The sequence below is a fragment of the Rhipicephalus microplus genome, chromosome 5 (assembly GCF_043290135.1).
Source record: "Rhipicephalus microplus isolate Deutch F79 chromosome 5, USDA_Rmic, whole genome shotgun sequence".
Taxonomy (NCBI): Eukaryota; Metazoa; Arthropoda; class Arachnida; order Ixodida; family Ixodidae; genus Rhipicephalus; species Rhipicephalus microplus.
Window position 1 is genome coordinate 210,584,774 of NC_134704.1, and position 11,750 is coordinate 210,596,523.

Below are 11,750 nucleotides of genomic sequence, written 5' to 3' on the forward strand. Positions count from 1 at the left end.
ATTATTAACTATATTTTGACACGCCACACAGGGCATACAACAAAGAAACTTTGGAAGGCTGTGGAATCGACCCTGAGTGGGTCGCACTGTGGTATATTGTTTAATATTCGGCATTTGATCTGCTGAATTATAAAAGATAGTAAGCCCGTAGATAGTCATAATTGCAAGTTTTTTTCAGCGCGTGAACACAGCAGAAAAGGGACAGAACAGTGTCCACGAGGCTGAAGAGTTCACGACACTTCTTTTATTTAGCTGCTGTGCGATCGTTCCCGAGAAGTTATATTTGCAGGGCTTGATGGTACAGGTGAACCTGCCGAAGCCATTCTGAGCGTAGAATGTTGGATACTTTTAAACCATTGCCAACAGAGGGAGCGAGGCCACCAAACAATGCCTTGATTCGGGAAGTATGTTTTACCGGATGCAATACGCCTGACAGCATGCGCAGCAAACCACCACACTGATTAAACTGACAGGAACGGCTCGTAGAAGAGGAGATATAGATGCCCGATGTACTAGAAATGTAACTAAATTGTAAAATAGTCAGTTGTAAGAAAATACTCAATTGTGCAATGTCAAACCAATTCAGCTCTGTTCTGGAAGTGCTGCAAGCTATTTAGGCACTACTGGCTGTCAGCGATCTCTACACTATCCGTAGGCAAAGGTTTCATCTCTCCTAGATTTCTTAAGATTCTAATTTCCACTGCAACCACCATGATGTTGCAGACACTGCAAAACAATGCTACCCAACATTAAGGCTACCACTGAATTGTGCGTCATGAAACTGCTGAAAATGCACACACCGAAACTAATGCAAAGTGTCATAAGCCCATGACAGTAATATTAGCAATTGGTTGAAACGTGCACTCCCCACTTCGACAAACAAAGGCACAAAGAAGACACACACAGAGCACGTTTTTGTGTCTTTGTTTGTCCTTATGTAGAGGTCACACTGCCTTTGTGTCTCTGTTTGTCATTTATGTTGAGTCTGTGCCTTGCAATCACATTTGAAAGAAACTTGAAAGTGCCTAAGTCTAAATAAATGCAACAGCTGACTGCAGAAATGCATGGTTGACGAACCGTAAACGAGCCAGACTGATTGGCAGCCAAAACATCGCTCTGACTATTTGACATGAAAGAGCTGCTGTGCAGTTTCGAGTGCTTGTTGCAAAATGTCTGCAGGAAAAAAAAACTAACAAGGCATAGAACGTGGCTTGTGACATTGTCTAAACGGCGTTTTCTCGTGCTCCAGCTCAAGCAGTGAAGATATGACAGGACAGGAAGTGAGAGCTTTCAGTTACACTCCTTTACTTTCCGAAATTGGCTTCTCTGCAGTGTTTTCAGGTGGTCACAAGGTGCATTATTGCCAGACGTATATCGGCAAAAGGTGTGAAGCTCACTCACGTTCGGCAAAACGTTTTGCCCTTAGCGCTCATTTGGCCTCAGGCTTACAAAACATTTTCTAAATCGGACTCAAATTGACTAAATTACTTACCCCGACTCACTCATACACAGACTCACCACTTAGAGTTTGAGTGAGTTCACTTGTGAGTTTGCCAGCCTTTGATGCCTCATAATATCTTGAAATTCAAGACATAACAGGGCTAATTTAAAGCATAACTCAGATGGCTAGACTGCATCACTGTAAACAAGAATAAAAATGTGTTTCTCAGTACAGCTGCTTGCACTCATCTGGAGCTAGAAAATGTAAACCAATGTACAACTATTCAAAGTATACCCAAATCATGTATGGCCAAAAAAGCAGTTTTCAATCATTCTTTATTATAAACTGCCCCAGGCTTGCATGTTCAACATATCGTAAGTACACTCTGAGCTATCACTGTGCCTGTATATTCTTTTGTAATGCAAATGTTCACGAATTCTTTCATTTTAATTTTGTGCAGGATCAGCTTCTCAAGGAACATGTTGGCAGCCTGGTCAACCTGTGCATGTGTCACCTTGTGAAGAGAACCCCGATGAAGCCCTTTGTGATGTAAAGGCGCAATAGTATGCTGTAATATGTAGTGCAATTGTAGTTATATGTATCCAGGGTGAAAGCTTGGAAACCAAATAAGGACTTATACTAACCAGAGAGGACAACTTCATGTCAATAGCTTGAATCACGTATACCTCAAAGCATTGTTACGCCCTCTGGCAACTTTTTTACCACCATCAGCCGTACACTAATCTAACCTTCAATATTGCACGATTAATAGCTGGCCGGATGACAGCAGAGAAGGAAGTGAGCAGCATGAGCTAGCATGCAAGGTATGCACAGGGTAAAATTACAAAACGGCTCAAGGAGTGCATATCAACTTATGCAGTATCATTGAATATAAAGTGAAAACTTCTACTGATTCTTAGAGACGCTTCAGGAAAAATTATGCCACATTTCACCTATTGCAAGCATCCATACTCTTGTTTCGAAATAGGGTTGTTGCAGCATGTACCTTAAATTTTCTCATATTTTGCTCCGTAGTCGAAAATCTCGACATGCCACTTTATCACAGAAACATTTAGTCAGGCAGCTGACAAGATAAGCAGGAAATGAAATGCCAGAACTTTGATACAGTCGAACCCATTTATAAGAGACAGTAATTATTTTATTATTTTATTTTTATTTATTCGATATCCACAATGCCATAAGGCATTACAAGGGGGAGGAATACAACATGATTACAAGACAGAACACAAGCACAAATTGCTGCAAGTACAGTACAGCCTAACCGAATTGTAGGAAGTACACTGAACACACAACGTAATAGAGATTGACAAAAATGTAAGAATTAATTGGATATAAGCGACACTAGCGTGCGTAGATTTAAATAGAGGTTCATAAGAGAATGCTTACTTGGTATCCTGCTCCTAAGAGACATCTCATGTACATGAAAAGAATTGCTCCCCGGTGTATGCCTGTTTAAAATGGTTCAACCGCATGCACAAATTGATATACACAGTATAAGATCATGGCATCACAATATGGCATGCATCATCAGTCGTTAGGAAACTGTGTATAAATGGGATGCTAAGAAGCATTTAAAACAATTACACAAGCCAAACGAGCTACGTAATTGCTTTTTATAGAAGTTAAGCCAAAACAAGTTGAATCATTTTGACGTCATTTCTTCCAAGAATTATAAGATTCTCAGCACTCTTGCATTGGTTTGAATCTGTCTTTATGGGAAATCTTTCTTGCGTGCAGGTACAAGAGCAGGGCCAGGAAACTGCATCACATCTATGTGCTAGTGGTGCAACTGCTACAGCTGTATCAACAGTGAAGGTTGCAGAAGCCCTTCTTCAGCTTTCGCAGTGCATGAAGGATGTGCCGGACATCATGTGCACACAATACAAAGGCATCCAGGTCGATGTAAGCTCCATTATAGAGAAGCAGTTTAGGCTTGTAGATATGCTGACATCAGATAATACTCTGCTTGCTTTTACTGGTGTGTCATCAATGACTTTGCTTGTAGCCATTAGTAATGAAGTGAGCAGGATTGAAGACGCAGTAGCTGAAATGTCTACTCTTGAACGAGTCATTCTTGTTCTTGTGCGATTGAAAACTTGCTTACCCTTTGTGTGTATGGCACCACTATTTTCTGTGAGCCGCACAACTATCTCTCGCCACTTCTTCAGTACACTGTGTAACCTTGAAGCGGTACTCAAATGTGCAATTCCATGGCGAAACAAACACGAAATACAAGCAATCTGCCTCAATGCTTTGAACAATATAAAGAGGTACGTGTTGTGCTAGACTGCACAGAGGTTGCAGTAGAAAACTTGCACTGTGCTTCTTGTAGAATTTTAACATGCTTTCATTACAAAGGTACACACACACCAAAGCTTCTTGTTGGCGTCTCACCTGCTGGTCTAATTACTTTTGTGTGCTGCGGTTTCGGAGCCCGAGCGTCGGACAGGACTTGCGTAGAGAAGTCGGGAGTTCTAGAAAAACTCGATAGTTTTGAAGATGATGTCATGGTTGACAAATGTTTCAACTTGGGCTCGCTATGTGAAAACCTTGGGCTGGGGGTTGTGCAGGCTCCGTTTCTTCGTGGACAGCTTCAGTTCACGGCAAAAGACTTAGAAAAGACTCTAAAATAGCCAAGGCACGTGTGCACGTCGAGCGTGCAATCCAGAGGCTGAAAAGTTTTAAAGATCTGAAGGAACCTGTACCTTGGGAAGTTGTCGGCACCCTTGATGAAATATTTATTGTGATTCGTGGAATTGTAAATATCTCCTCCCATATTCTCTCTGAGAAAAGGTTGAAGTGATATTATGGAACTTGTGTTTGCAATAAAATGTAATAGAACATATTATGCAGGTAGTCAGAAACTGAGGTCAATGAAGAAGCTAAAGAAGCTGAGCACCACCACATGAGGGATAACACACCAATGTGTTATGTGAAGACTATTGCGAAAACGGACCGACACACCGGGCTTCTTGGGCAATCACCTAAGAATACTTTAATACGAAAGCCATCTTCTTTTTCGTCTATGTCAATGCAGAGTTGTAGCCCCCCCCCCCCCCCCCAAGACACGTGTGTTTGTGAAGAGAGTTGTTTTAACTGCGTTTCCGAGCTGAGGAAGTTATTTTCGATGTACTCCTAAGCATATGCATAGCTGTGTGGTAGAACACCTGCTAGCCACGCAAATGGCCTGAGCTCAATCCTCACTCGGACCCGGAAATTCATTACTTATTTTATTCGCATGTCTCGATTTTTCAATCATGGACAAGATGATTGTTCACTCACAACCAACGATCCCGACGCCGGAATTTCTGTGAAACGAGCTCTTTAATGCTAGCACAATATTATTAACAAATTCATTGATGCTTCCGACTGCTCATACCATGGCTGTGTATAGAGCACATGACATTACACATATCTTAAGGGCAGAGGGTAGGTCCATATCTCCCATGTTTTCTAGAGCTTCAGTAGCATGCATTTTTTTACTGCATGTAAAGTGTTTCGGTTTATTTCACTTTGTGCCTTAGCATGTTCTTGCAGTGGAAGTAAATGATGATAATCTATCCCCTGTTGAAATTTTTCACATTTGTTCAGCGAAGCATGTCTATTTCGTCATTACCTCATTATAGTTCGGTAACTTCGTGTCGATGTTTGGTTTATTTGAGGAAGAATTGATCTTCAGTCTTAAATTGGAAGTATTTCTTAGCGAACTGCAGGCTATCTGTCTCGCTGCCTAAGCCTGGACGCTATGCCTCATGATCGTCTCCTTGACTTGGGGTAGACCAAAATTAGGATTTGTGGCGTTTAACGTCCCAAAACCACCATATGATTATGAGAGACGCCGTAGTGGAGGGCACCGATAATTTTGACCACCTGGGGTTCTTTACCGCGCACCCAAATCTGAGTACACGGGCCTACAACATTTCCGCCTCCATCGGAAATGCAGCCACCGCAGCCGGGATTTGAACCCATAGACGAAAATTAGTGTGGAAGGATAAGAGGGTTTTGAGAATATATGTGGCTGATCGTGATATGAATAACGCGACAATCTTGTCAAGTACATCGTCTAAAGCTTTCATCAAGACACGTGTGGCCCATACCTGTTATCATGGGTCGCGGTAGACAGGTAATACGAGAAACGTGATTGACAGTTTTTAGCTACCTAGGAATGGCGAAAACAAACATTGGTGATCCTTTGGGGCATTCAAAATTTCTAGCATAATAACACACCAGGTCTCGAAACAGTTTTGGAAAAAGGCCCTGTGTAGCCATAATGCCAGTGCAGTGTGAATTGTGGTGCTTGCCACCTAATTATATAAACCTAAATATTACCCATGTACTTCAATGATGCTGACGTCATCTCGAGTTAACATCTTTTGGAGTTAAGTGCCATCCTCCAAAGTTGGTTTAGGTTGCACTAGCCAGGACTACTGTCCTTGCAAGTATATGAAATACACATCAGTTAACTACTGCTGATGTTGGTAATATCCACGTTGCTGTTGGAATTGTTACGCAACTCTTAACAACTGGTTATTTAAAACACACGTGACTGTGTGTGCGTACAACATTTATGCATAACTTTAGCATAATTTTGTAATGTTTTACTGAATGAATTAGAGCACAGTCACTTCCCTTCCGCATGTTTCGTATAACATAAGATTCTCATGGTATGTCAGATCTGCCAAAAATTTTTAGGTTGCTCTGATAATTGGTCAATAGTAACAAAAATAGCTTCGACATATAGAGAGCTGAAATAAAAAAAGTTCAATTCTTGTTTTGTTCGAATAGATCATCTTCCATGAAATCATGACATGAATCATTTCCATTTCTTTGTTCCTGGTTTGCTTTGCTGTAACTTCCGTCTGTAATGGCCGAATACTGTAATGGCAGTCAATTGCACCAAATCATATCGCAGCGTTACGCCCAAATGGCCTTGATAGTGTTTAGTGCGGCCATGCAGGCCTTTCAAATAGCCAGAATAGTTTCAAAGATGGCAGTTTTGTGGGCTTTTTTATTTAAATAAACATGATACATTTTGTTCCTTATGTGTTCCAAGGTTCCTTTGCATTCTGTGCAGATACAATCACTCGAAATCACGGTTTGTGGAAGCTCCACATAAATAAAGAGAGAATATCAATTGCCACCGCAACAAAATCAACAATAGTGCAACTAAACCGAAAATGGATGCACAGAACAGCGTCTACATGCATGTCCTGGACACACAAGGCAATAGGCCCAAATAAATGCAACACATGGTAACTGTTAAGAAAAGCAGCGTCAAGTACCTCTAAGTAGCCATAATACTTTTCTGGAAGTATGTTACGCTAATAAGAACTATTGGTTTCAATTTTAAAAACCATTCACTTGATTTTTAAGTTACTGCACACCGCTTAGACGACAAAGACTGAACCACAAAGACACAAGCGAAAACGTTTAACTGAGTTTATTAGACGGACACATGATGCTTTTAGACAATCGTGTTTCATGGTTAGAAAAAAATGTTGACAAAGATTGATTTGCAAAAATCTAAAAAGCACACTGCTGATAACCACACATGCCAAGAAATCACATGCCTATCTCACAACCCTACATTACGAACACTGATACATTACATTCTTCTGTGTTTGTCCCACAGATGGCATACTGACACAGCCATTCCGCAGTCGAATATTCTCTGACACCTCAATGATTTCGCGCATTTAATAACAGTGTATAGCGACCACCTTGATTTCATAGAACTTCGGCTGATATCCGCAATCTTGACAATGCAAGCCTAGGTGTCCTTGTACAGATTTGTGCACAGTGTTGCTCTGCTCCCGGAGTCATTCATTAGGGCACCTTCCCCTCTGGCCTATGCAATCACATCACCACTTTCTGGACACAATCTACAAACTTGTTCGTGTGGTCAGTTGTGCAAGCACTTGTTTCCGTCACATTTTTCTTTGTTACCCTGCAAAGTGATGAAACTTACGGGGTGCCAGAAGAACCGCTTGCACTCAGACACGGCTCCCAATCTTTTTCATGCTAGGGGAAATATTGTAAAAGTTTGGTATCATAGTGGTCCTACAAAAGTCCTCGTCATCTAGGTGGTGCACAATAACGTAACAATGAATAGATACTAACTTGCTCAAGCAAGTACTCTTGTATTCACTTGAGCCAGGAACCCCGGGTTGTGCACGTTCTGAGAAAAAAAAAGGGACTTGGCTGCTCGTCAGTTGGTCTTCAAAAGCCAGGTCGTTCAGCTTAATCAAAGCACACAAAAATGTGTGGGGAATTGAATATTGTTAAGGAAAGTTCTATCATCACAAACAACAAAAAATCTAAATCTGATTTTATTAAATTTACCTTACCCTCAGTCCTTAACAACCTAACATGGCAGAGCAGGGTAACAAGGCCAAATGTTACTGAGCAGAAATGCATAGCCTGCTCATCGTTAAGCAAGCTCAGCAAGTTTCGGCAAAACATGCTTGAAATACACAAATTGCAGCTTGCGGACAAGTTTGTTTATGTGGTCATCATTTATATGCACAGTTAATATCATTGACTCCAGTTCTGTATACACTACGAAGTGTGCAACAGCCAAGTTCAAAAGAAACATGCCAAGCTGCACCTGCGAGAAGTATGCATCCCTAAGGTTCACAGTGAAGTTTTCGCCGTTCTTCTTTATGTAGGCAAGCTTCTTTTGCATAGCAAGTTGGGCAGCAGTTGAAGTTTTTCACAGTACAGGGCTCTTGACTTCTAGCAAGATTGCAGGGTTAGAAAACTTGAAAACAACACCAACTGGGCTGTATCCAAGCCATGGAACTTTGGGGTGAACAACAAAAGCGATCTTTGAAATTTCGTGTTTGGTTATGCTACTGCATTTCTCAATGGCTAATTGTTCGCTGTGTTTACCATAACGAGTAGCGTTATCTCCCCAGAGGCTTTCGGAGAGCATTTTCGACACCTTGCTTTCCTAAGATGTTGGATCTTTTGGAATGTATGTAAAATAAGCGTGACATATGCTCCCTGTTATCCTCACTTTTCGAGCTATTCGCCACATTGTGTTGTCCTGATGCCTTGTCTCAGTGCTCATTAGAAGTGCCTCCTCTTCAGTGAGTTCAATGTGTTTGTTGTAGAATTGAAGTTCATTTATCGCAAGGTCATTTTTTGAAAACTTATAAATTCTCATAGCTGTTGCATCACTGAATACCACGTCATGGAATATTGGTTCACTGTATTGTTCCATTTCATTCTTCATGATGTCCTTGATTAAAATTTGCTCCTGAATAGAAGCACACTCGCGAACTTGACTGCTTTCAATATGGTGCATTCTACCACGCTGATGCAGCGCCAATGCACCCTGGTGTGCTGTCACAATCAGTCGCTTGCGTATTTCCTCTTGTTATTCGGTGCCCGGAATTGGCAGCGGTTTGGACTGTACATGGTACAGTTCCTTGAGTTTACAGGCCTCATATAGTGCATTTCTCTTTAACTTGCCCCAGGCTTGTGTAACATCAGTAGACGTCTGCTGGTCCAAGTTCTGGATGCCAGTCATATTATTAAAATGAAAGGAACCACAAATAACACTCAAGATAGCTTCTTCTACATTGCAGTGCTGCGAAATAGATTACTTGGGAAGCACGTGTCGAGCATGTTTTCCAAAGTCGCGCGTAATGATTTACTGGTTAGTAACCTGCGATGATGGCTAACTTTCTGAGACATGCCTGTTACACAGTTATAATGAACATTTCGTTGTGCACGTCAATGTTCTCGGTTTTGAGAATTTATTTTGCTCTGTATTAATGAGTCTTTAGCACTGATTCTGGCATAAACCAAACAGCATGAAGAGACCATAGTGAATCATAAAACTACTTTTTCACTTATTTGTAACTTTAGCTACTTATACAAAATATTTATGTGCAGTCAGTCTTGAGCTACTTGAATGAGGAGAGTCAGATTGAAAAAAAATGCTGCGAAAGGTTTTGGCACAAATATTTTTGCCGGTGCAGCTTATGGTACTGCCGTCAGAGTTCACGAACAATTTCTGTTGAGACAGTTGCCCCATTGAATCACACTAGAGGCACCAGAAGCATCAGTGCATTTGAATGCTGGCTGCTGCAGCATTAAAAGCCATAAGCCGAAAGTGGCGAAGGGAAAATTGGAGCCACCTCTAATGTGTGTTTGTTACTGAGTTTTGGACACCATGTATTCGAATAGTGTGTATGCTAGGCCTGAGAGTGTGAGAAGGCCAGTTGCTGTAAGAGGCAATGCTTGTGATAGCGACAGTTCAGTATCATTATTTGATAGTGAGTGCAAATTTTTGCATGCCTTTTTGTAACCTCTTTGCTTATCACCATGTGACTACGTGCACTTGAAAATGTCTGTATCATGAATATTTGTTGTAGGGTTATGATAAATAAAAGCTGAAAGTTGGCGCCTGTTCATGTTCAGTCTTTCCACGTCCCTGCCGAGTTTATAAGCACATACCTGTTTTACCTTCAAGTGTGAACCAAAGCGCCCAGCTACAAGTTTCATCACTGTAAAAAAACATTGATGGAAGTTTAGATCGCGTTGTTCTGCTATCGGTATGCTTGGCTGGTGTTTTATACAATCGAATAAAATGAGAAAACTGCTCCTTGCCAGTTCACATGTAGCAACATTGCAATAATATGTTTGCAACGCTCAGAGTTTCCGTCCTTGCAGTAGCAGTGGCCCTGCCGAAGAGAGTAGGTTATGCACATAACACACCTTTGAAAACATGGTAACACTTCTTCCAAATAAAGATTGAACTACTGCGTTAGTCACCTAGGCTAATAAAAAAAAGCTGCTTCCAGATTGCAGCTGGCAACTGTCAAACTTGGTCCACCATATCCTCACATGCACCATAACCACACAAAGTTTACCTAAAATTGCTTTAATTGGGTCTGTTATAAAAGCTTAAAATCGGCAAACTGATTTTAGGTATTGCTTCTACTGCGGTTTTGTTTACAACGAAAAATTTAGTTGCTTTGAGTAACCTTTCAATAATTAGGAGCGCCATATATATAGTGGGCTAAAATTCAGTTACGAACGCTGCTTGATCACTTGCATCATTCACACAGTTTATTGCCGCTGTGCATGAATCTTCAGTGTTTGATAGTTTGGCAAAAATACAATAAAATTTTGAAGTACTGAAGTGCAGCTCGCAATGCAGAAAAACATGGCAAGGTACAGCCTGTTTCATACCTAACGGAAGATCAGGAGCGCAGTGCAATAAGTTTTCACCGTAACGTACACCGATTGATGCTTGGGTTTCGGCTATTCGCGGCAATTTTTTTCTAACCCACGTAGTTTGTACGATAGTGCTTTTAACCACACCCCAAGCATCTTGCTTTGTTTTCGTCGCTGAGGCAGGCGAAACAAAATAAGCAAATTTCATGGGCGGAACGCTGAAGCGCACGTCCTTCACCTCGCAGGCTCATTGCATACGAACGTAACAGGGTCCACAGCTCCGCACCGACGCTAGCTATCTAATCTTTATCTTATATCGTGCATTAACTACCTTCGATCATAATCCAATTTGCGAACGAGAACAGCGTACCTTTTCTGGGCTACTCCGAAAACGCACACAACCATATCGTCGTTTTCAGATACTGTGCGGTAAGATAAGCGCGTATGCACTTCTTGTTCATGACAGCCCGATGTCGAGCACGTACGCATTACTCATTGAACATGCTAGTCATCGATATTTTTACATAGGGTATGTGACGGTTTGGTGTATACATATGCGCAGCCACTGTGTCCGCATAAAGCTCACGTAGTGCGTACCTTGATGCAACTGTTCACGTCGAAAACGAGCTCCAGCTCTTGAGGCTTCCCTCGAACATGGCACGTTTGCAGGCAGAGTCCTTGAATGGTAACGGCGTCATTGTTGCATGCTTTGACACCACAACGAATAAGGTAGCCGGCGTTTAAAACCTCTTCTCCCTCGATGAGATACCGAAACCTTTTTTTTTAGAAGCTTCGTGGTGTGCCATAATATTCGCTAGTGATAGCTGCTTTGTAAAAGGCAGCTGCATTTTACAGCCGTTCGGAATCAACTCTAACAGAGACTACAAAAGGCCGGCCTGCTACGACAGGCCACGTGCAGCGAACAAGTTGATCATATCTCGGTCCTCCATCTTGAATCGCCACGCGTGCCACCTATAGTTCGTGTGCGTTGCGAATAGGTACCACACAGAAACGTCACCTTCGAGAGATTTTCTTGAGATGAGCGTGAGGGGGGATGCTATTAGATTAACATACATGTTGTTAAGCTCATGCTGAACGC

The 11,750-nt window shown here is 41.6% G+C and overlaps 1 protein-coding gene across 1 annotated transcript in view; it reads right to left on the bottom strand.

The window, feature by feature from the left end:
• nompB (intraflagellar transport protein 88-like protein nompB) overlaps positions 1-11,750 on the bottom strand; it is a 1,761,410-nt gene that overhangs the window by 308,340 nt on the left and 1,441,320 nt on the right. The gene's annotated exons all lie outside the window — the stretch shown is intronic.